The sequence below is a fragment of the Neocloeon triangulifer genome, unplaced genomic scaffold, assembly GCF_031216515.1.
Source record: "Neocloeon triangulifer isolate White Clay Creek 2 clone unplaced genomic scaffold, ASM3121651v1 ptg000012l, whole genome shotgun sequence".
Taxonomy (NCBI): Eukaryota; Metazoa; Arthropoda; class Insecta; order Ephemeroptera; family Baetidae; genus Neocloeon; species Neocloeon triangulifer.
Genome location: NW_026775554.1, coordinates 17,991,796 through 18,016,637, shown reverse-complemented (window position 1 = coordinate 18,016,637; position 24,842 = coordinate 17,991,796). Strand labels below are relative to the sequence as shown.

The following is a 24,842-nucleotide window of genomic DNA, read 5'->3' as shown; positions in this document are numbered from 1 at the left end:
TTGAGCAGCAGCGCTGCTTGCGTTTAATTCGAGTGCGGCCATCTTTCATCATATTTCTCGTCCCTCTCAATGCAGCTCTCGCTTTCAAATAATGTTGGTTTTGCTCTCTCGCGCGATGAATGTAAATTGTATAACGGCCCCTGAGAGAAGCGAGAGAGACACGGGGCCGGATAAAAGCCACTGCAACGCGGTGCGTCGAGCTCCATACCTTGGCAGTAATCAAATCATCTCTCGCGTGTCGCACTCTCTCGCATTCCTTTATGCATACGGATTAACTCCCAGTAGATATTTATGCAGCACCGTGCATCCCTCTCATCCCGAATTCTGCTTGAAAGAGAAAGAGAGCCCAAAAAGACGAGAAGCACCAAAAAGAGACCCGTCTCTATTTTCTTTGCTGCGAGAAAGAGGAAGTCGGAGAGGAGATTTGACATGTGTTTCTCTTTCTAACCAAGGAAGAAGGAAGGCTGAGTGGTTGTGTGAGTGTGTGTGTGTGTGTGTGTGTGTGTGTGTGTGTGTGTGTGTGTGTGTGTGTGTGTGTGTGTGTGTGTGTGTGTGTGTGTGTGTGTGTGTGTGTGTGTGTGTGTGTGTGTGTGTGTGTGTGTGTGTGTGTGTGTGTGTGTGTGTGTGTGTGTGTGTGTGTGTGTGTGTGTGTGTGTGTGTGTGTGTGTGTGTGTGTGTGTGTGTGTGTGTGTGTGTGTGTGTGTGTGTGTGTGTGTGTGTGTGTGTGTGTGTGTGTGTGTGTGTGTGTGTGTGTGTGTGTGTGTGTGTGTGTGTGTGTGTGTGTGTGTGTGTGTGTGTGTGTGTGTGTGTGTGTGTGTGTGTGTGTGTGTGTGTGTGTGTGTGTGTGTGTGTGTGTGTGTGTGTGTGTGTGTGTGTGTGTGTGTGTGTGTGTGTGTGTGTGTGTGTGTGTGTGTGTGTGTGTGTGTGTGTGTGTGTGTGTGTGTGTGTGTGTGTGTGTGTGTGTGTGTGTATGTGCGGTGCTCAAGGAGAGATGGACCGGCATGTTTATCTCCCTTGGGGGTCAGAAGCGGCGGCCAAGATAAGAATAAGAAGCCTTAGACTCTTAAATCCTCAGTGGATTGAATATACAAAAAAATAACAGCGTCCGGATATTTTGATAACTCGGAGGGAAAAGGGAAGGTCGGATATTTTGGTGTTTTCAATACAAAGCCGCTGGCTCTCTTTATTGCAAACAACAAAACACCCATAAATTTAATAGCAATAACATATATTATTATATGAATAAATTTTTTTGTTTAATTACATTAAAGCAGTATATTAAATGTAAATTTTTAAATTTTTGATTTTTTTACCTAATTTTTTAAATACTATTTTCTTTGTGTTAAATTTACTTAGTTAGCAATATTTTTTATGTATTAAAACTTATTAAATGAGTATAAATTTATTTAAAAGATGTGTAATGATTTGGTTGCACAAGATGAAAAACGATTTCATTACTTTCGTGAATTTTTTTTCGTAGAGAGTTATCAATAATATCAATTTAATACATTAAAATCACAATACGTTACTGATTATAAAATTAAATTGAAGCAATCTAATAGTGACGTGTTTGTATATTTACTGTTTCCAAGATAAAGCTCACTGAAGTGCAAAAATAAATGCCATGGAAAATTTGACCAGTCAACTCGGTTTACCTTTGGTGTCGCAGGGGTCGCCGGAAAACCAACATTATAAGGGACAATCGGGCAGAAGTCAAACAGTCGTGGAAACGTACCTGCAACAAAAGGGTAAGGCAATTAGAAGTGGAAATGGGCGTGCGACACGGAAATCCCCTCTCGGACGCCTGGCGCTCTAAATCATATCTACGCAGGCAGACCAGACAGACAGGCAATAATTTAGCACCACCGAGGGCTGTCGTTTTATTAAATTTCACCCGCCATCAGAGAGAGACACACATACAACGTTTCTTCTCTCCATTACGAGGGCGTGTCCCGCAAGATATCCGATAAATTTCTTTCTCCGAAACGGGCCACGCGCGTGTAATTAATTATTTTATTGGCCGTGTACTTACTCGGGGCAAATATGAACAAACACGCCGGCAGTAAATTCGCCCCGCGCTCCCCAAACAAACGCGAACAAAGGGAATTACGCGCGGCTTAGTGGCTTGCACTGCACGTATTAATGAATTATATTTCGCATCTAGCCGGGAAATTAATAATTTCGGCGCAATTAGGGCGCATGCTCGCCGCACTTTATCCCACCGGCGAGTATAAATTTCGATTATCTACAACGCAACCCGCTGGACAGAGGTGACGCGCCAGTTGCCTAATCGCACAAATTGCCCGCGTTTTGCTGAATTCGCCCCCCGCATGTAAACCTCGGCGAGAATTCTACATTCAGCACAAAAGTCGAGTGATGAGGCGCATAATCCGACGAACGGAGAAATTATGAGTCGCTGCAGCTAATTACGCATTCACTTTGCCAGCGGGTCGCGTGTTTCTCTCCTTCCGACGATAAAAATGTCGCGCAGAGTGAGTGTTTTATTATCTGCATATCATCCTAACCTAAAGTCTTGTGGTGAGATAATCTCTCGTCGAGCGAATAAATTCAGCGGTTCGTTTTTAGTCAGAGCTCGTCAGACACGCCCATAAACACTCCTTACCTGCCTCGTAAAACACTTGGCCTCGTTTAACACCACATCAAGGAATTGTGAGGCTCAAGGCTCTGTGTATGTTAAATGAGCCCCGCGCGATACGAAACCATGTCGGACGAGTCGTTAAATTAAAGAGTCGCAGATTGAAGATTTAAGAGTGAAGAAAGTACTTTGAGATTTAATACAAGAAGAGATTTCAAATTTTTTTCCTGCATTATTTTTTCTAAATTGCCATAATTCAATGTAGCTTGTCTTGATAATTAGCAAGATAGAGTTTTTAATTAATTTTTATTCACATTTCTGAATTATTTAAAAAAAAAATAATTAAAATATCTTGCACTTTAAAAAAAAAGACTGTATCTCATAAAAAGTTACTTTCCAAATTTGACTTTGAAGGATTCATAGTAACATTTTATTTTGATTTAAATTTTACGACAAAAGATTATCTTATTTGTTAATATTTTTTTTTTAAATTTCCTTTAATTAAAATAAAAACGTTCATGTACTCTAAGCACTTGCATGCTTCTGAAATCTGGGTCTGGATTGTCACACACAAAGTGAAATGAACCCTGTGCGAAAACTGAATTAACATTGCGACTGTGAAAGCTCTGCATACATATGTAGTGCAGAGGGCAAAAAGCACTCCCTCTCAAAATAGAGCCGAGTAAAAGTAAAGTGAATTGCCATTACGAGTCAGACGGTTGCAGAGTACGACGATTTGGGCGGCTAGAGAGAGTTAATCTCGAGTGCGCTCGGCAAAATATGCCGGCAGCTCGCACGCGGTGGCAATTATTATTTTAAGGTGGGGAGAGAGAATAATAGAGCTGATGAAGTTTTACGGGCGAGCCATAATTTGAACGGCCACTTGGGAGATTCCTTCCGCCCCGGCCGTGCCATGCAAACGACGCCCCCGAAATAAACACAAAGTGCAAACCTGACTTTTAGGATAATCCCTGGGATTAAGCCAGGCTGAGAGAGTTTGCTCGAATAAACTTTGGAGAATATTAAAACGGCGCGCCGTTTTATTCACTCGCCCACTTCTTTTGCTGGCAATTAAACCGGCTTGCCGGTGAGAGAGAAAAAGAGAGAGCATCTCCTCTTATGAAAATTTACTTATTAAAAAATAGCTTTTCTTTCTTGACGAAGGATCTCAACGAAGTTTTTTATTGTATTTTCTATTGAGTGATATAACTTATAATTTCAATTTCTTCATTCTTTTTATCGCTTTTTATTATATTATTTTCAAATTAATAAATCAATCACTTTGGCACCTTTCGTAGACAGAAAGGTTTGGCATAGAAAACGCTCAAGTCTCATTTCTATTGTTTTCCTTCTTCACATCATATCAATCACAAAAATTAGCAGCCGCAAGCCACGGACCTCTCAAAACCAATTAATGGCGGAAAGCGTCAGGAAAAAGGGCGTTTAGGCCTCGCCGCAACTTTTGGGGCTAATTCATTTATATGATTGCTCGGAGATGCTGCGGAGGAAAAGAAGAGAGAGACGCAGAGTGCCGGCCGCACGTCACTCACTCTCCGCCAGATCGATCTGGTGCCTTCTTTTTTCAGCCCTCTGCTCTTTTGAGAGGCAACTTACTTCTTCCACACGCGGCTGTTTGAGTTCTGCGGGTCTTGTTTGACTTGGCCCGAAAACTCGTGAATGAAGGTTGCCGACCTTTCTAACAAGAAAGGTATGTAAAAGAAAAAGCCCCGGGGTGCAAATGGTGCGGATTATGAAAATATTATTAAATTTGCCTCCTTTGTTCTTTCCCCCTTTAAAAGAGAAAAATGAAAACACTCCTCGGATATTGAAGATAGATCGACTTTGTGATAGAAAATAAATTTTTAAAAATCAAATAACACGTCATGTGAAATTTGTCAGGAATATTGTAATACGGCAAATTCCTCTCCGACTCGAAAAAAGAATCCGAACAATCGATCATGAATATCAGACCACCCTATGTGTTTTGCGTCAAAATCTATCTCCGCTCCCCTATGGTTGCTTTATGCAAATTTCCTGGCGAAATCTGCCAGCTGCATAATGCACTCCGACCGATCCGAACCGGCCACTGGTCAAACGTGCAATAGAGGGAGTGCATTTTGAGTTTGTCGGTGGAAGATGATTAATGAGCCGGCGAGACGAACACAAGCCAAAGGTCCACGCGGCGCGGATGCTGCGTGAGTGATGAGGAATTAATGATGTTTGCTTCTTGAAAGGGAGGGCCAAACAAAAAGTAAGTAAGAAAGAAAGAAAGAACGTGCACTCGGATTCGGCGCGAAATCCGCGTAATTTGTCATGTGGACTATGAAAGTGAGCCCCTCCCCCCTACAGAGGAGAAAGGTGGAAATAAATTCGATACATATTAAATCACTTAAGGTACGGCGAGGGTTGCGGAAAGGGATTTGAGAAATGTCGCCTGTCAAGCTCGAGCGACGGCGTTTTAAATTATAAATCGGGTCGGGCGCTAATTACGCGAGTCAGCCGGCAAATGCCACCCCCGTCTTGAGAAGTGTACGAGGGGTTGCATATATACTCGCTTTAAGGCTTGATGTGTATTTAGGCATGCACGTCACAAGTATCAAGTAACTGCTGCGGCTTTGCCGAGAGAAAAGTTTGCGTTGTAATCTCATTAACGTGACAGTTTGTGCTCGCTGCTTGTTTTCCTTCAAGTGTAGAACGCCTGTGTACTGTATATGTATGGTAGTTGTGTTTTATCTCAAACGGAATGCGCGACTTACAAAAAGGCGGCTCATTTGCATGAAGCATGGCGGCATACGACGGACGCGGTATGACCCTTCCGCATTCTTACTCAACTGTGGTCTCGTCGGCTCGGTGAAGATAGGAAAATGCGGATTATGCAGAGAATGGTCAGGAATTTGTGTAATACAACGAGAAAATATTTTCTGAATATAAAAGTGAAAAAAAAAAATTAAATTGAAAAATTATATTTTTGTGAAAAGTTCTGAAAAAATAAATAATATTGGCCATCTATTTGCAAGAAGCTATAGTTTTTATTGGATAATAAATAATTTGAAAAGAAAAAACTACAAACGTGAAAAATATTTCTGATGATTTGTATTCATTTGCTTTGATTTATATTTAATTTTTTTTCCTACGTAATATGAATTAATGCAAATTTTGGTTTAAAAAAATGTATTAGCAGCACTTCATTTTCATGATCGGCACTGTTTAGTCATCAAATAATGAAAAAGTAAGGATTAAAAAAATTATACTAAAGAATTTGACACGAAGATCTTCATAAATTTAAAAAACAGCCTTTTTTGATAAAAATTTTTCACTTAATAAGTCAAGTAATTCAGAAAACATTATCTTATTTTAATTTCATTTCAAAGTTTGTAGGTAAATGAATCTAGAGTTATGCCATAAGCAAAAACAAAAAAATATTATCTTTTTGTTCATATTGAATAATATTGATCAAGAAATTTTTCTGTCAAATACCCTGAAATTGGCATGTTTTGTTCCAGATTTGGCATCAAAATCGCTCAATTTAAGCATTGAAATTGCTTTCCGCGGTCGCGAAAAGATCGCAAATGATCGCCTGCGATCAACCACCTTTTGTGATTGCGATCGCGATCATCTTTTCAAAAAATGGTGCGATTGCGATTTTGTCCATCCTTGCATATTATTTTTACATCTTTCTGCGTATGAAAGATTGTGAACAGAAAAAGCAGAGAAAAAATGCATGAATTTTAAAAGTTTTGTGTGTGTTGTGTACAAAAAAGATAGCGGATCTCCAAAATGATGTGTGCATTGTGATATACGCTGCTTTTTTGCTTCTTTCTTTTTTATACATTTCAGTGTTCCCCCGGCCGATTGAGAGCGAATACATATTTTCCGATCGAGAAAGTTGCGGCTGGCGGAAAAAGCACCAAGGGATGGTTTTTCATCATGCATCATCCCATCAGAGAGGAAGAAATAAAAGGAATAAAATCCGAAAGGCGGAACGCATTCAGAGAGTCCTTCTGCTCTCTCTTGTTCATAACAAACATCTGTGACTTGTCCAGGCGAATTTCAATTTAACAATCCAACGAGCGTCCATCCGAATAATAACAGACACACGCATCTCGCCACGACGGCGATATTATGAAAGGAGATTTACGAGCCATAAACCAGAGCAAATAAAGAGGCGACCGTCGCTTTTTATTATTTCGAGTGCAATGACCTTTTCCCGATGCAAATCGGCCGGAAATGTTGGCGATTTCCGATTCCGAGTGAAGCAAATAAATTGATTGCTGGATTTTTTCCGAGGTCATTTGCAGAAAAATCTCGGACCGACGAAACGGCCCTGAGGATTTTAACCGACTCTGTATTACATCGGCCCTCTCCTCGCACACAATAGCATGCTCAAGTGGAGCATGAAAATCGGCTCCTCCGTTCGCCGAAAACGAAGAGGGAACCGCCGCCGCTCCAAAATTGATATCAATGATAGGAGCTCATTCCAGTCACGTGGTCCTATCTCATGGGTCCTATCTCATGAATAAGTTTAACGTCTTTCAAAGACGAATGATATTCGGAAGGTCCAACGGCGAGAGAGAAGAGAAAGAATGCCATTTACGTTTTCCTCCGCAAAGAAAGTGCGACCCGAGAAAAAGGGAAATGAGCGGGGCCATGGCCAGATTTGCGTTGAGAATGAGAAAGAAAAGCTGAACAGGGGAAAATTTATGTTATTTGGATTTTAAAATATTCACTTATCTCTAATTATGGATTAAACATAAATAGCACCAAAATGCTAATTTATGTAGAGGTATTGAGTTCTTTTATAGCCTTTAAAATTTAGCCACCAAAATAAAAATTTACTCCACCAAAATACCTCCTTTAGACGGTTGAAAAAACATAATAACATATTTTTTCTAACATATTTTTTCATTAGTTTGAAATTGTAGCATTTTTCAATTGCAGACGATTTAATAAAATTATTTGCATCAATAACATCAACAAAATTCAATCTGATATTGCAACATCTGAAATTCTACTTTAAGGACTTCTCTTAATTCACTGTGCAGAGCTAGTAGTTAATATTTAATTAATTTATCATTCTTCACTGTAAATATAATAATTTTATATTATTAACATGGTTTTTATTAAAAATCAATTGAGTTTGAAAGTGAAACAAATAATAAATATCATTTATTTAAAATAACAATAATATGAAACAAATGTTTAAAAAAAATAATATTTTTGGATCTTTTTATAATAAAATAAATTAAAGCAAATTAATTTGAATATTGCTTAGTGAAATAATGCTTTTTAATTAATTAAATAAAACGTATCTTAGGTAAATAATAACTTATTTTGTTACAGGCTCGAAGTTCTCTGCAGTGAATTGCCTTTGCGGCGCGCCACTTATCCCCAGCGTTTGCCATTTCCATTCTGGCATGTAAATATATTCACGAGCAGCTGAGATTATAAGGTCATAAAACGATACTTTATCATTCTCCACTTACTTACTATTCATAAGCTGGAGATGATGCAGAATAAGAGGAGAGCAACACTCATGGGAACGGAAGAAGCTGTGCGACGACGACGAGGGCAAAATTTTCTTTCTCCTCTCTTCCTGCGCTCTCTTCCTAAGCATTTTTCGAGCTCATCTGGCGAGCACCGATGTCACATACACACGCACGAGAAAAGGAAAAGAATAGGGAAAGCCTTAAAGCGGAGGAATCTCTCTTCCAGCCGGAGAAAAGTGGAGAACTCTCAATTTCGCTCGGATGGCGCCCATTCGAGTCTCTTCGGAAAAAGGACTTTGGAATGCGTGATATTGATAAAATCTAGATCTGCGCCACCTTATTACGGAAGAATAGCTTCAAAAAGTGAGCAAAGTTAAAAACTCCAACTTTCAACCAGGATTCAAATGTATCTCAAAAATTTATTCGTATATCATTTGATAAAAAGAAAATATCACTTAATAAATTTATAATTTTATTTGTAAATTTAACAGTTTTATATTCCAATAATCTTTAAACCTGGTCCAGTAATTTCCCACTTAAAAATTGATCATTTTATAGAGAAATATTTCACGTAGATAGCTGTGCAATAGAGATATCTAGCAATAATGCCTTCACCTTTTCTTCCAGAAGTGTTAAAGAAAGTGACGTGGAAATATTCAGCAGTCAAATTTATTCCACTGTCAATTTGATCTCGGCGAAAGAGAGAAAAAAGTTGCAGGATACCAAGGTTGAGGAATGAATGAATTGGCAGAGAGGGAGAGCACCCTCATTTTATAACACTCTCTTCGTCTTCTGCGAGCGCGTTGACGATGATTTATTCGAATATTGACATTGGGGCACTTAAAGAAGAAGGGATTGGGAGACTTAAGTGCGCAAACCCAGTTTTCACTCCTTATCAGCCATTACTTAAACGCGCAGCAAATCAATTTTAATTCTGCGGCTCGTCACCCTGACTCAATAAAAAGATTTGACGAGCGACTTTTGCAGGGAGAAAGTTTCCGATTGGTACCAATTTTTGTGAGTGAAAGGTTTTATAAAGTATATTTTTTATACCATTGGGTTGGGTTGATAGTAAATTTTTGTCGGGAAAATTTGATTTTAAAGTTTAAGTCGCAACTCAAAATTTTACTTCCACTACATTATAAATTGTTTTAAAACGGAAAAATAAAACAGGCAACTTTGCTAATAATTTTGAGTTCAGTGTAAAAAAACCCATAAAGAAAATTTAGGCATTGGAAATCCCCCTTTAAAACTTTAAAAATTTATTTCTCAAATATATGGAAATTATTATTTTAATATTGTATAATTCATGCTTGAAATAAATATCTTGACCATAATTAAACCACCAAAACTGATCAAAACAGAAAAAAATTTAATAGATTTTTTTTCAGCTATTTGTTTGTTAAAAAAAAAAAAAAAAATTGACTGCATTATATTTAAGACTTTTTATGGAAGAGGTTTTAGAAAGCCGCTTTTGAGGGAAAATGTAAGAAAGAACGTAAATGACGTAAAAGGCTAATTACTCAAAAAAGGGGGATGAGCAGAAGTTTGCGCCAACTTTGTGAAACGGCTTTAAAATCAGTACAATACGGCTCTTTAAAAGCGACAAAAGAGTGCTGGGGGTTGTGAAAATTTAAACCATTTATCCGAGAGAAGGCGCTGGCAGTAATTTTCCAAAAGCAGCTGAGCTTTGCCAATGGAGTGTGTTGAATAATGAATCACCTGCCCGGCCTTGAGTTTTCACTTTCGCAGCCTCCTTTTCTTTATGCAGTCAGCCAAAAGTCACTCTCTTTTTCTTTTCCGAGGGAGAGAAAACAGCGAAAAGAAGGGGTTGGAGTTATAATTATTGCATGTGGAAAAGGAGCAGAGGATGAGCTGCCGCCGCCGCTGCAGCGCAAAACAAAAGCGCGAGAGCGCTCGCACTTGCTCTAATGCAGATGAGTCTGTTAATTAAAACGGCCCAGGTTCGAGACCCTTGGGACAAGAAGCGCCGCGTTTTGGCGCACACCCGGAAAAATGAGAGTTGCACTAACGCAATTTTGGGCCGCGTTATTTATTCAGCACCGCGCCAAATTGTGCCGCCTTTTCCGAACTACCGCTCGCATCTTTTTCACCGACGCTTTAATTTGCTTCGCGAGTGTGAGTGCAAGAATTTAATCTCCTAAGGCCTTACAATACAATTTTTGCCATCGGAAAGAGGAAAATAAAATTTAAAACTTAAGTATTAAATCAAAAATTTAGATTGCGTTCAACTTTGACTTAATCATTTATTTTTGTAAAAGGTAAAGACAAGCGATTTAAATATTATTATGATTTTTTATGTAAAAAAAAGAATATTTTGAGAAAAACCTTGATTGTGATGCAAGAAAATAAAATGGAAATTCCGTAGTTTCAACCTTGAGCAATCAAAGAAGAAATCACAAGAAACAGACAGATGGATCCTTGCGTGCAAACTTTCAAAACAATTTCCCGTCAGACAAAAGGTACGGCTCAATTATTACATCGTTATCGATTTTTCTGGAGAAGGAGGTCGAAGAATGCATCGAAAGGCCAGCTGTGTTGCTCATTATCTTTGGGGAAAAAATGTGTATGTTTTGGATTGCTCGGCTGAGAATGTGCGGCGGCGCCGTATGCAAATCGGCGTTTATCTGGAAACACGGATTTTAATTCCGTCCGTGCGCAGCGAGTCACGCTACGCCACAAACATAAATTAAAAGCGGGCTCAAAATTATTGTATTTATACAAAGTATATAATAATGTCGCCCCTCGCTATCGGATGTGGCGTGCGCCGTTATTTACCCTACAAAGGGTGACACTAGTGAGCATTATATTTTCCATTTAGCTCCATATGCGGGCAGCTAGTGTCCCTTATTAATAGTCATTCTGATAAAAACGCCTTCCGTAATTACCTCGAAAACTGCCCCCGAGGAGAGTGTGATGTGGAAAATCGCTCGAAGCCGCCGGATTTAAGTATTTGCTTTTGAAAAAAAAGGGTGGTTGTGATTTACTGCTGCCTCCGCACCCCTGCAATTAAATTATTCAACCCTTTCCGTTTTCTACACAAACACAACTTTTAAACCATTTTTATCCCGCAAAACCAATCTTAATTTGCTCTCATATTTGATAAATGATTTTTTTCGCCAAGTTCAAAGAGAGCAAAGTTTGCTTCCCCGGAAAGCATTTATTTCTTTCCCGCAGATCGCTGTAAAAGACGAGGGGTGGTGTTTTAAAGGCGTCCAGACTTTTGAGAAAGTTCAAGTGATAATTCCCCTCACGGCGATGGAAACTGCTTTAAAAAGATTGCACGGCACGCGAGAAAGCAAACTCCTGCGAGGGCCGAAAGTTTGCGGCGAGGGAGTTCTGCAGCACTCCCACTTGAGCATCCATCATTTTTTCAGGGGCGCACAGATGGATTCGCTCTGAATATCATTTCCGAGTACACGCGCATTTTGCTTTTTTCGCACCTACCTTCGCTTGTCGGGGTGCACGAGCGGTTTTCATTGATTGTGAGTAATGGAACTTGTCTGGATGGCTCTCCAAGGGAAAATGTATTTCCGTACACCTACCCTTGCCATGTCTTCATACAAGATTGGAAAATAAAAATACCGATGTGATTTTTACGTGGGAAAGGAAAATCATTTTATCTCAGGAATATTGTTTATAAAATATAAAAATAAAAAAAATCTGCAGAAGATTCTTGAGTTAGGTTCAATTTTATTTTTAAAATTAATCTGCAGTTCGGTAAAATTTGTACCCACTACTTTTAGTTATATAATATTAGTTATTTTCCTTATTCTTTTGTAATTTAATTGTGACCAAGCTTCTGCATAAAAGGACAATAATTAGTACTTTTAATGCATGCATGAACATAGAAAAAAATTATACAAAAAATGCTTAAAAAAGAAAAAAAGAATAAAAAATTTATAGATATAAAAGTAAAAATTTTTTATATTATTAAATATTAAAAATATAAACGTAAATTACAACTTAGATTTGATCAATTTAGAAAAGTTATGTAGCACATTATAGAAATGAAGAATACAAAATATAATTGTGTTTAAACAGAGCCTAATGCTTCCATAACCGTTAGGACTGCACCGCATTTAACCCATTTCCACATTTTCTTTATCATATATACGAGATGCACTTTTCATTAACTGGCGCAGGCATTTCTGCAAGAGCAGCAGGAAAAATTTAATTCTCGGGTTGCGTGAAGTCCGTTTTGCGGTCGCAATTGATCGCAATGGGTGTAAAAGGACCGTCATGATGGCGGCCATAATCAGAATAGGGCCACGTTATTTTTTATTGCCGGCTCGTTCGGGCCTTTTAATAAAGCAGCAGGGGCGTGTGTGCACCGACATTAAAATTCATTGACGTGCAGAGTCGGCGCAAAATTCCCAGTTCATTAGACGAAGAAAAAGAAAAGGAGGAACCTTTCTTGGAGTCGCTTTTTGTTTGCAGAGAGCGATGTCGGGCAAGAGAGGAAGCTTGACCGAGATGGCTTGATTTATACGCGTCCAGATTGGGCAAGACGCTTGACAAAGACTTTGATTTGATATGTACAAGAGCGAACACACGCAAAGAAAAACACACGTCCCTCCGAGTTGCATCATCTCGACTGGCGAGAGAGACTTCTTTGTGTGTGTGTTTGTTTCAAACAAAGTTCACTTTGAATATTTCAAGAGACGCCCGAGATAAAACTTTTATCTCTTCCTCTCTTGCTTTCCACTTTTGTACTCTCTTTCTGTGAACAGTGAATTATGTGACTTAAAGAGCAAGCATTAAGGCCATTGTTGCAGTTGGCTCTCTCGTGACGCTTCACGTTTATGCTCTCAACTGATCGATTTTGAGGCATTCGCGTCGTCATCTGCATTGGGTCTCAGCCGCAAAATCCAAACTCTTTCTCTGTTATTGAGATGGTTTTAAATTTGATTAAAACGTCACGCATGACTGTGGTGACGAGCAAGCATGCGAACAACCATATTTTTGTTTTAGGACAAAGGACAAAGGAAGTTATTTTGAATTTTCTAATGATAAATCAAATATGGTAGAATTTTTTTCAACGAATCAATTAGAAAATTATGTATTATAATAAATATAAGTTTCTTCACAGCTCAATTAAATAAGATTTTTGGAAATTGAAATAATTTATTTCAAGATTATTTTAGTTGATGATGAATATCAGCTTCAAAGTTCAAGCTTTAAATTGGCTCACAAATTTTTTGTCTGGACGATTTTTTTTTAGTGGATTTCAATCGTCTTGAAGTTTTGTGAATCAAGCAGGTCGAATGGAAACTTTAGCATACGTCTTAATTAAATACATGTCATACTTTCTTAATTTCAAAAAATATAACTACAGTTTTGCTGGGGTTTGCTAAGGATTTTGAGGAGTGCGAAAAATAATTGAATAATTTTATTCAAATTTCAATAAATTCTTTGGACTTACAATAATTATGAATTTACTTGGTTTGATTTTGATTTGCAGCACATAATAGAGAATTTAAGAAGATTAAAAACTTTTCAATTTTTGCCCTCAACTATTCTGGAAGACATGTCATTTGGACGATGGGACCGATGGGTAGAGTAATAATTATATTATTGAGTCTTACTATCTTAGCAAAATGCTTTATATTTATACAGTTCTTGCGCTGTAAATTTTGAGAAAAAAAAATAATAACAATGTAAAAATTACTAAATAATTGTTAAAATACTGAAATAAGAAATAAGTAAAATATAATTAATTGTATTTAAAGTTTTTTGTAAAAATTATACTAAGAAAAATAATATTAAAGAAATTTAGATAAATATAATTTTTTATAATTTTTTTTTTTTTATAAACATTAATTTTACTCAAAATCCTTGCACATTACGCCAATATGATTTTTGTTCATTGGGTGTCGCGGATCATGAATAGAAGACAGTTTTTAATGCCGCAAATGGGCCTAACGCAGATTAATCCAGACAGACCGACGTAGGTAAAATGGGCGCAACTGCCGGGGCTTGAAACTGATCTAATTATGATCGTTTGTTATCTGGCGAGCGGCATCTCTGGTGATCAATGGCCGTCCCAGTGCTGCAGTTAAACTTTGCTACAAACGGCCGGGCCAGAGATAAAATATTCAGCCTCGACCGAATCATCCGCGCCGACCATGTGTATGTATAATTATTATATTATCTCGTATAATCATTAGTGTCGCGAAATTCTAGCGTCATTAGGCCGACTCATTAGCCGTAATAAATAAAGCGGAACGTGTTGAACATTCTCGTGTGTGTGAAAATGGCGCTTCGTGCGCAAAAACTATAATTTCGCTGCAATTCGCCCCGGCTTTCCGTGTCGGGCCTTAATGGCTGCGAACATCTTCTCTCTCACTCGGCAAAAACAATTCCACGCACTGTTAATTTAATAATTTGTAAGCAGGTATTTCAGCTTTAATAAGCGCGCAGTGCAAAGGGGAGCCGCACACACCCCTTTAAGGTGCCGAGTTGTGTTGGCAAAACAACAAAACGGTTCCTTCTCTTCTGGAAATTATGTTTCCGTCGTGCCGAGAAACGTTAAAGTGATTTTTGATACATCCAAATCCACCAACATTTTATTTTATTTTTTAAATTAGATGATATGCATTTTTGTCGAACAGTTCCTTCCCCTCGAGCAATTGACATTGTCTGTGATGTAAAAATTTAGCACAGAATTCAAATTAAATTAATTAATTATCTTATGATTGCCATCAAAGATGTTTGAAAGCCAAAAAATTAATAAAAATAAGTTACTTTGTGAACTAGCAGTAAATTTTTTAAATTGTTGCTATTTTATTTTGTTGTTTTAAAATATTTAATTATAAATCTTTTATTATTTTTCATTCTTGAGTAAATATTTTGTTTTAATTATTTAGTTAAATGTATATTTTAGCTCTTTTTTTCTTGAGTACTTTTAGAGAATATAAAAAGATGTATAGATCATATTTATATTGTTTTAAATTTTTTATATAATTTTGTGTTGCATATGCATTTAACCTAAATTAGCAATATGATTACTTATATTTAACAATATTAAGTCCTAGATATGTGGTATATCAAAATTGACTATTGACTCAATATAATGAAAATATCAAATTTAATAAATATAAATGTACCATTTTCATGCTTCAACCTGAAAATGTTTATAAATTTAACAAATAATGTTTATTTATTTTCTTTTATAATATGCAATAATTTAGTATTTTAATTTGTTACAAAAGTAGAATGCTTCATGACTTTTCAGAAATATTAAAAATCAACTAATTATTGGCCCTGCCATTAATCATCTGTCAAAGTTTTTCTGCAATCTTCATATTTAAATTCGCATTTTCTCCATCTCTCGTCGGTTTTCGCCAAAACTCAGAAAGAAAATTAATATATGGCGGAGGCAGATGGAATTCAAGTTCCTTTCTTTCACAGCTAGTGTGACCCCGGCGTGTTTGCGTGAAAGCCGCCGGTTGCTCCCCTGATTAATCGCGGAGTAATTTGGACCGACACAAAGGAATTCGCGGGTCGGGGCAAAGATTAAAACGGCGTTTTAATCAATGTGCCGCGCGGTCTTTGAAGTTAGTCTGGCGCGTGTGTCATCTTTTACTTTCCAATATCGATTCTCACGCGGCGTGAAAGAGAGATCAGAGCACGCGTCTTTTGGGAAAAGTGATTTTGCTAATTTCTTCATGCTCATCAACGAGATCAAAGGTTCGTTTGATTCCGGCCGATTTTTATATAAATCCTCTCAGAGCTGTGCAAAATCACGCGGATGAGACTGCGCAAATTTACACAAAGACGAGAACGCTGTTGTTTTCGTGCACTTGAGCGTGAAGAGGTGCTTCCCGCCTCACGTCTGATGATGACTTGAGGGAGAACTCAAGTAAATGTCAAAATTTATGTGACGTTTTTGCACTTTCACCAGAAGGATTAAGAGTTTTTAGTATCCCTTTTTTATAAAAATTGTGGCTGAAAAAAAAATTCTATAGAAATTTACAATGGGAATGCTAAAAAGGCAAAATTATATTTCTACGACATCAGGGCATATTTTTAATTTAAACTCCAAGCATTTAAATATTTAATGTTTTAATAATCTTTTCAAAGCAAAAATAAGAACTAATATCTTAAGTCATTGCTTTAACAAGGTTCTTAAAAAATAGCAGGGGAAGATTGAAATCAAATAAGTAAATAAAAAGTTTTGATATGACAAGCGGAAGGTTTTTCTGCAGCTTTAGTTAAAATATTTATTTAGTTCAGTTTGCATCCATTTTTTCCATAAATATATTAGGTTTTTTTTATTTTCAATAGTTGCAATTTGCAAATCCTATTAAGTTTTACTTGATTGAAAAAAAATTAATTACTAAAAATTATTAAACGAGAGAATAGAGTCCAGACTAAGTCTTTCAGATTTCAAAATACCGTTTAATTTAAATGGATTGGAAAAAAAGGTGGAAACCAAAACTAATTCAACAGCTCAATTGGAAAAACTGTGGCAAAAAAGCGGTTACGAAGCGAGTGCTGCTGGCTGTGCGGCGCCAAACTCTCTTTTTGCGCCATGAATTATGAAGTGAAAATCAATGTCACGTCGTGTTTCACGGCTGGCGTCGATTTTCCATTAAATTGCCACTGGAACCCGGGAGGAAAAAAGAGAGCGAGCGAGCGAGAGTGAGTGATAAACCCATAAATAAAATAATAAAACACACGCATGGTCGACTGCTGTCGATCAAAAACAATGGTGCAATCCGCGCACACTTCACATTTTTTTCACTCTCCCTCGAAATATACCCACTTGAAGTTGCGAATACGCGAGCGGTTTTAAAGTAATTGAAAAATCAGAATTTTTGAGTGAATTTTTCTCTCATTGTTTTCGTGTTTGCACAAAAGGGATATTTCCATCAAATTCCCTTTTTAAGCTTGAAACGATTGATGCGAAATTCGCAGCTTTCCCTCGTAGTGCGGGCGCGACTTCAAACGAAAATCACGCGCACAAAACACTTTGATAGCATTGTTCGGCGAAATTCGAGCGGAAAGATGAATGCACACATATGTACACGCAAATTCGCATTGTTCGTCGGCAATTCATCCGACGACGAAAACATTTTGTCAGAACACGAGGAGGGAAAATTGTTTTCCCAGCGGTAAATCCCATTATCTTTTATTTGCATGTGCGCGCAGCGTGTGTGCGAAAAAAAATACACCAGACTATGAAAATGCACGCCCGGCAGCAGCCGCAGGATGTGATTATTTCACGCTTGCTTAGCTCTCTCTGGCGAAAAAGAAGGGATGGAAAAAAAAGTTAAAAAATATTGTATAGAGCGGCTGAAATTTCAAAACATTCACAAAGTGCGGTGGGGAAATTTCAAAGGTCGGTGCGGCAATTAAATTTAATTCCAGCACGCCGGCCAAATTAGCATTCTTCTATGAAAAATAATATGCTCTCTGCGTTTTGCGTGTTTCGAGTTTAAAAACCTTCTCTTTTCTCTCCGCTGACACTTGATGTATTTATGTGCGTTATTTACTTTCGCCGGCCAGCGGGTAGAAAAAGGCCAAGTTTCCCTCTCGGGACATGGAATTAAGGGATGAAATAAATGCAGTTTTCGCGCTGCGGGGACTAATTAGGCGTGTGCTTAATCAACGAAAAAGAGGGTGTTGCACTGCAGTGCGGACATAAATTACTACTGCAGGTGCATCTAACACAATCAGCACAAAATTTAAAAATATATTTTTTTCGCTCATAACGTGTGTTTATTATTATGAGAGAACTTCTTTTTTTATACAATTTCGATATGTATTTATTTTGTTGTTGCGCTTTCTTCAACGTAAAACTGTAGAATTAAAATATAAAATTAGCCCTTTGTATCTAATAGTAATGTTAAAGGATAAATAGATACATTCTGTCGTGCAGCTATTGCAGCATGATATTTATTTAATTATTAATAATCAAGGAAATTAGATTTGTCGAATCAAATAACGCACCTCATCGCTTATCCATATGGCAGTTATATTTTAAATAAATATGATAATCTATTGTATTGCAATGGAGCTGCAAACTAAATAATTTTTTAGATTCATTGCGAATCTAATATAACTGGAAATATTATGGTTTGAAGCATAATTGTTTTACTTATGCATTACTGCATTAAAAGAAAACAAATTAATGAAAATATCTAAAATAAAGTAAAGTTTGTATAAATAAGTTTTATTTAGTTTAAAAAAAACTTTATATTTAAATTTTTTTTTATACATATTTTTACAAACGCTAAATAAATAAAAATACTTAATTCTGCTTTTTTCCTATAAATTAATTTTGATAAAAAGGTTGTAGCAATTAAAAGCTAGCCTTTGGTAAAAAATGAACAAGAATTCTAATTCATTTGTGCATATTGCCTAATCCAATAACTTCACCTGGCAACCGGTGGGGTCGCGGCTAATGGAGCGTGCGTCTCATTTTCATTCCGCAAACCGAGCCGGCCAAACCATAATCCGTTGGGCCGGCGAGGATTACTGACCGGCCGGCTGACTGACTTTGGTCAGGACACTTTGTGAGTGGCAGCGCGAGATTAAACTGCAGAGGGGACACGCGTAATTTAATTAATAATTTTGATATCGCCACGTCGCAGAATTACGATTATTTTTATTGCAGCGGGGCATTTTAAGCCGGCGGAAATGGCGGCGGCCCCAGCAAATCTCGAGGGCTGCAAACGAAATTGCCGCCGCTTTATGGACTGAAAATTGCCGAGCGGCCAAGGAGAGAAGGAGGAAATAATAATAGAAGCAGAGGCCGGGAGTTTTATTTAATAATAGCCACGGCCTGCTGGGAGTTTTTGTGAGAGCCATCACGAGGAAGAGAAAGGCGGCGGCACTCAATTTGAGAGGCGACGACTGATTGATTATTTGCGCCCCGAGATGCTTTCAGGGAGAGACGGATCGGCGGCGAGGCCGGCCTGGTGACATCCTTGCCGAGGCCGATGCACTTCACCCGCTGCGCTGTTTCTTTAAGGGGCTTTACTACAAACAACAACGATGACGACGACCAAGTTTACTTTGCTTGCGAGGAGAAACAAAGTTGATGGATGGATTGATCGGCTTTTGTGCAGTGGAGACGCGCGAGGGACAAAAAATTAAGCACGGGATCACGAGTCATAGCCTTTTTTCATCTCATGAGGAATTTGATGAGTTTGAGGCCTGTCTGATATTTAATGTGGCCAGAATTTTTTTATAAATAATTTCATTAGTTATTTGAAGCTGCTACCACTAAAAATTGTTGTTATTCTGTTAAAAAATAGATAGCTTTACTTTGTAAAAGTTAGTCCGTTGCTATATTAAATTGAAGGCCACAATATAAAAATAACTATTTATATAAATTTTTTTCTTCCGATTTTCCTAAATCGCCATCATGCATTTGCTTAGTAATTAACACAAAATTAGTTATTATATATTTTTTGATGCCGTTGATTGATATATAAATAAAGAAAAACGCTAATTAAAATAAATCATTGTAAGTTTGAAAGATAAGACTACTGCTTGCTTGTTTTGAAAGTAACTGCCTAATTTGTTTATTTGATGTAGATGATAAATCTTATGGAAATAATACTTCAGAATAAATTGTAACAAAAAATATAAAACTGTTATGAGCTTAATTTTTATATTAAAATGCTGCATTAAATTTTTTTTTATTTTTTAAACAAAATACAACATTAAATTTTTTTATTTTAATTATTATTTTGCTTATCCAATTATTAAATTCTATTATTATTCACATGTGAATACAAATTGTGGAGTAAATTTTATTTTACTGGAAAAATCAATAAGACTGCTTGTGCTGAGCATAATTTAATGCATATTGTTGGAGCAATAATTCATCCTCTTTAGTGATTTTCCGTCTTTTTATTACAATCAACTTGATAATTTTAATTTAGAAGAAGCATTAAAAAATCGATAAATTCGTGCCCTATTGAATAATATTTAATCAATGAAATCACTGCCTCAATTATGTCATCTAACAAAAATTAGCTCTGAATAGTAATTAATAAAAATGAGTTGAGACTTTAAAAAATATTGGAGATGATACAAGCATAATAAAATCGCACCACACGTAAAAAAACCAAGAACAGGTGTAATTTCCGCACAGTCATTATAACACAGGCTTATTTTCATATGCGCTCGAGTGTGAGATCATAAAATTTTACGATAATTCCTCTACACTCTGAAGGTTGAAATGATAATAATCGTGTAAAAATGCGTGCCCGCCTTTTTATCGGTGGCGTGGGGGGCGCTGGGCGGATTGCCGGAGGATTTTTGCACACGAATCGGCTGCATTCAAAATATACATACACGCATGCATATATACTGTGGCTCCAATAAATTCCATCGGCTGCTCACTCGTGCCACATAATGATCGCGGCGGAGAGCGAAACAGTGTGATAACCGCACGCACGCACGTCCAGAGATGAGCTTTTGCTCTTCACCCTCTGGTGCTGGCTGGTTCGAAAATTACAAGAGCATGAACACAGTCCGGCGGAGTGGCCACTTTTTTGATGGGGAAAATTAATTTGGAAATTGCTGCCGTGGTGATATCGAGTCCGTTATTTTTTCAGCTCTTCAAAGAGAGAAAAAATGTAATTAAAAAAATTTTCCAACAAATATCCAGTGTTTTTATAGGTTGATGAAAAAAGTCTTTTCCCAGAAAAAATTTGTGCTTTTTTAGGCTGAAAGGTTAATTGTTGAAAATCTGAAGTGCAATCATGTAAAAGCTATTCTTTGTTTATGAAATTCTAAAGAAGTAATGGAAACTGATTTTTTATGAAAATAAGGAATGGGAATGTTAGAAAATCAAGTTATTAAATTAAATAAATATTTCATTGAAGATTATTTTTAATTTTTGGAAACTAACTGTTGTCAAATCTTTTCTATAATCAAAACTAAAAATTAAAATTACGCATAATGGAAAATAAAAGACTAGTGCTTGATAATCTAGAAGCACCAAGATGGGAATAAAACTTGAGAAATTAAAAAATGATTCTACAGGTTAAAAAATTGTCTATGAATTGAAAAAGTTTGACTAATTTAATAAAGATCAATTACTAAAATGAATTTGAAAGCGAAATAAAGAATCTTTTCGTCTGTCCAGTTATTAACTGGGTTATTGTTCACTTACGGCAGCCAAACCCAATGCAATTTGGCGACCACGTGTGTGCAGCAGCAGGTTTTTGCGTCTCTCTTTCTCTCCGGCAATATCCAGAAGTGCTGTTTCATCTTGGCGTAATTTAAAAGTTTGCCCGGGCGTCGAAATTGCGTTTGCCGGAGTGTTAAAAGGGAAACAAGATACACACGCGGAAGAGCGCGATGGGGAAATGGCTTTTTTCACTCGTTCGTTATTTGTGATGGTGCAAATTCAAATTTGTCGCCCGCCCTTAATGCAATTGCCGCCCCGTCGTCGTCGTCACCGTCACCCCAAGCTCGATTTCACCCGGCGTGTGTGTGTGAGTGAGTGCGTGTGCCGGTACATGCGAGGGTGGTGGTCGTGTGCCCAGAGAGAGACGAACACACAAATACGTTTTCATCCCCCGTGCCCCGGAATGCTGCTCTCTAATTGTATTAGCATGTTGTGTTGCTCAATGAATTGTTCCGCTGGCTAACACTGGCGCACCTCCTATTTTTACACTCCATCATCAGATTTTCCGCACGCGCCCGATACACATATATTTGGAAACGGATACGCCTCCATCTAATTAATCAATTAGGGTGAAAAACGAGAGAGGGAACAAAACCGTGGTCGCGTCCAGCGCGTGAGCTGGCATGCCTGGCACGCAAATTTAGTTTCGACGATTTTCTGAAAATTGGTTTTATCAAATATATAGTTGGATAGGGTGAGTTATGTTCCAAAATCCCTCTATTTTCAATACTAAAATTATTTCTTGTGATTTTTAGTTTGCTTCACTTTATTATAAAGTTTCAAATAATGATCTTTTGTTTGTCTATTTTAATTCACAACAATTTTTCTGGTTACTTAAATAATTAGCTTGCAATAAATTATGGTAAATTATTTACCCAGAGTGGTCCTTCAAACTTATTGTAAGCAAAATCATAAATAACTCATTCTCTGGATTTAATTTGCGTATACTTATTCCAATGATTATAATTTTTCTGCTTAGATTTTGACTTCACAATTAATTTTGTAATGAAATTTTTGTGCATTTTTGTTTAAGCTTCTCGATTTTTTTTTGCAAGCTACAGAAACTATCTGAATGGAACACAATTTTAAGGTAAATAATTTTTTTTTTTTATTTTTTTTTTATTACTATCAAACTCATTTAACGTTTTAAGAATTTAGAATATTTATATAACAGAATGCTATATAATGTTGACTTTTTCATTTGCACACAGAAAGTTTCTTGCCTCGATTCGTCCGATACGGAAGTGAGAGTGGAATTGTTTCGGACACTTTCTCCCTCCGGCGCCCTTTTCACTTCGTATCGGAGACAAAAGTGCAAAAAACGACCGAGTAGTTCCACTAATGTGGACGCAGATGGCCAATATCCTGCTTGACCTCATGAGGATTGAGCCGATTAAAGACGGCCGTGAAGGCTCTTTCCTAATCCCCTACAAAGTCTGCTCGTTGCGTACAAAACTTTTCCTAACAGAAATAAAAAGATGAGAGCAGCAGTTGTTTGTTGTGTTGTTTTAACGTTTCCGGCACCGGCCGCTTTTAGTTACAACTTTTTGTCTCCGGATTCGAAACCAATATTGCCAACTTTTCTCATTTTCCGCCGAATGATGCCGAGTGAAAGAAGATTAAAAATTCATTAAAACCGGGCGTACGCGGCGCAACGGAGCGGCGGCGGCGGCTTAATCCGTTTCTGCCTTTGTTAGCTCCGGTCGAATCCACCCTCCGCTCGCTTATTTGTTTGTTTTTTCCCCAACGGAAATGGCACACGCGAGATTCCGACTGAATTTTTGCACGCCATCGCCAAATCAAGGTGCTCAAATGCGAGGAGAGCAACTGAGCGTGAAAGCAAAAATATAGACCGGGAGCAAAGAGAGAGCTGCTGACTGCACGAGTGAACGCGAGTAATAATAATTTTATCAATAACGCCTCGTGAGCCACGCTTAATATTGGATTTTGCGGCAAATAAATTCGTGTATATTCGATCAATTTGCCACTTGGGTGAGCGGGGCAAAGGTTTATGGCTCTAAAAATTTGTTTTTAATATTATAGATTGATACTGCATATGCAGCTAAAATTCCAAAAGAACTTTTATAAAATATTTAGAATGCAATCGAGAGAGACTCAATTTTTTTATTAGCAAAATGAGTATCTCTCAATCCTATTATTTTTATTTTTATTAAATTATCATTTGATTGGAATAACTTGATTATTGATATGAATGCGCATTATAATTAATTTGATATCTAAGAAACGACTGAAAGAAGCATGACAGCTGACAAGCATGAAACTCCTTGGGGGTTTCAATATTATAAATAAAATTTTAAATAAATATGGAAGGCTAAACAATATTATATTTACATTACATTAAGTGGAAAAAGTCATTCAATATAAAACTATCAGACATGCTGGTAAATGACTCAAATAATATTATATTATAATATTATTATAAATTGCAGCTTTTTATAAATTTAAAAAAAAAACATTTGAATAATAAAATAATTTTTTTTATCCTATGTTTATTTTCTATTGAAATACTGCTACTTGCTAAATTTTTATACTAGAGTACAATTTAAATACTTCTCTATTATATTTAATTGTTAGTTGCAGTGTTGTAAAGTTTAAGCAATCTGAACCTTCTCTAAACCATTTTTCATCCGCATGGGACAAATTTATTTATCCAAGGAAAAAACACACAGAGAGCTTTTCCTCATTCGAGTGCGGCAGGCTTTTATTTAATATTTTAACTCGGTTGTGCTAAAAAAATGGCCAACGTTTTGTGTAAAAGGGGCAATTTTCCGCACTAACTGGAGGCTGTTTTGGCAGGCCAACCGAATGAGAGAGAAGAAAAAGCCGGCGCGTTCTGTTCGTCGGCACACAACGCTCTGTGTTTGTGTTTGGCCGCTTTTTGCACAGAGACGGAAAAAAGACGTCGGTTGCCACATTTTTTTTGCGCATGCAGAGGGGGGTATTAAATTTGCAGTGATGGAATTTACAGCAAACATCAAAGAATTCGGCACTAAAAGGGTTTATTTTTATGGCACTGCAGCTATTTGCATATATTTTTCAGCTCCTCACACATATGACGAGAGAATGAAGACACCACGGAATATAATAAAAGCAGTCGAGTCCGGCGCCGGTCATAATGAAGTATGATTAAAACATCTCTTGCGAGTTATTAAAGCCACTTTTAACTGCCGCACGGGCACTGCGAGTTATTATAATACCTGCCGCTTTTATATTTGCATGGCGCACTCCTCACTCAGTGACGCCATAAAAAGCATAGTTCGTGTGACACTTTTTACGGCCGCTTTGAGGATATAAAACACGGGGTGCGCGGCCGCTACTCGCATAAACCTCGCTGAAAAAACCAATGGAAATGCGAATGCACCAGCAATTGACACCAGCCAAGCCAACCGGCAATTCCGATTTGAATGTTCGGAGCTTTGTTTGAGCATTCTCTTTTAACAGCAACTCCCATGTTTTGCCAGAATAGGGCTTCTAAACCTTTCATGGAAACAAAAGTTTTTATATATATATCAATTGCTTAATTGATTAAGTTAATAATATAGATTTTAATAGATCTTAAATG

General features: G+C 37.2%; 1 protein-coding gene across 2 annotated transcripts in view; it reads right to left on the bottom strand.

Moving 5' to 3' along the window:
- The window catches only part of LOC132197074 (kinesin-like protein CG14535), a 215,579-nt gene that overhangs the window by 42,472 nt on the left and 148,265 nt on the right, over positions 1-24,842 (bottom strand). The window lies entirely within an intron of this gene.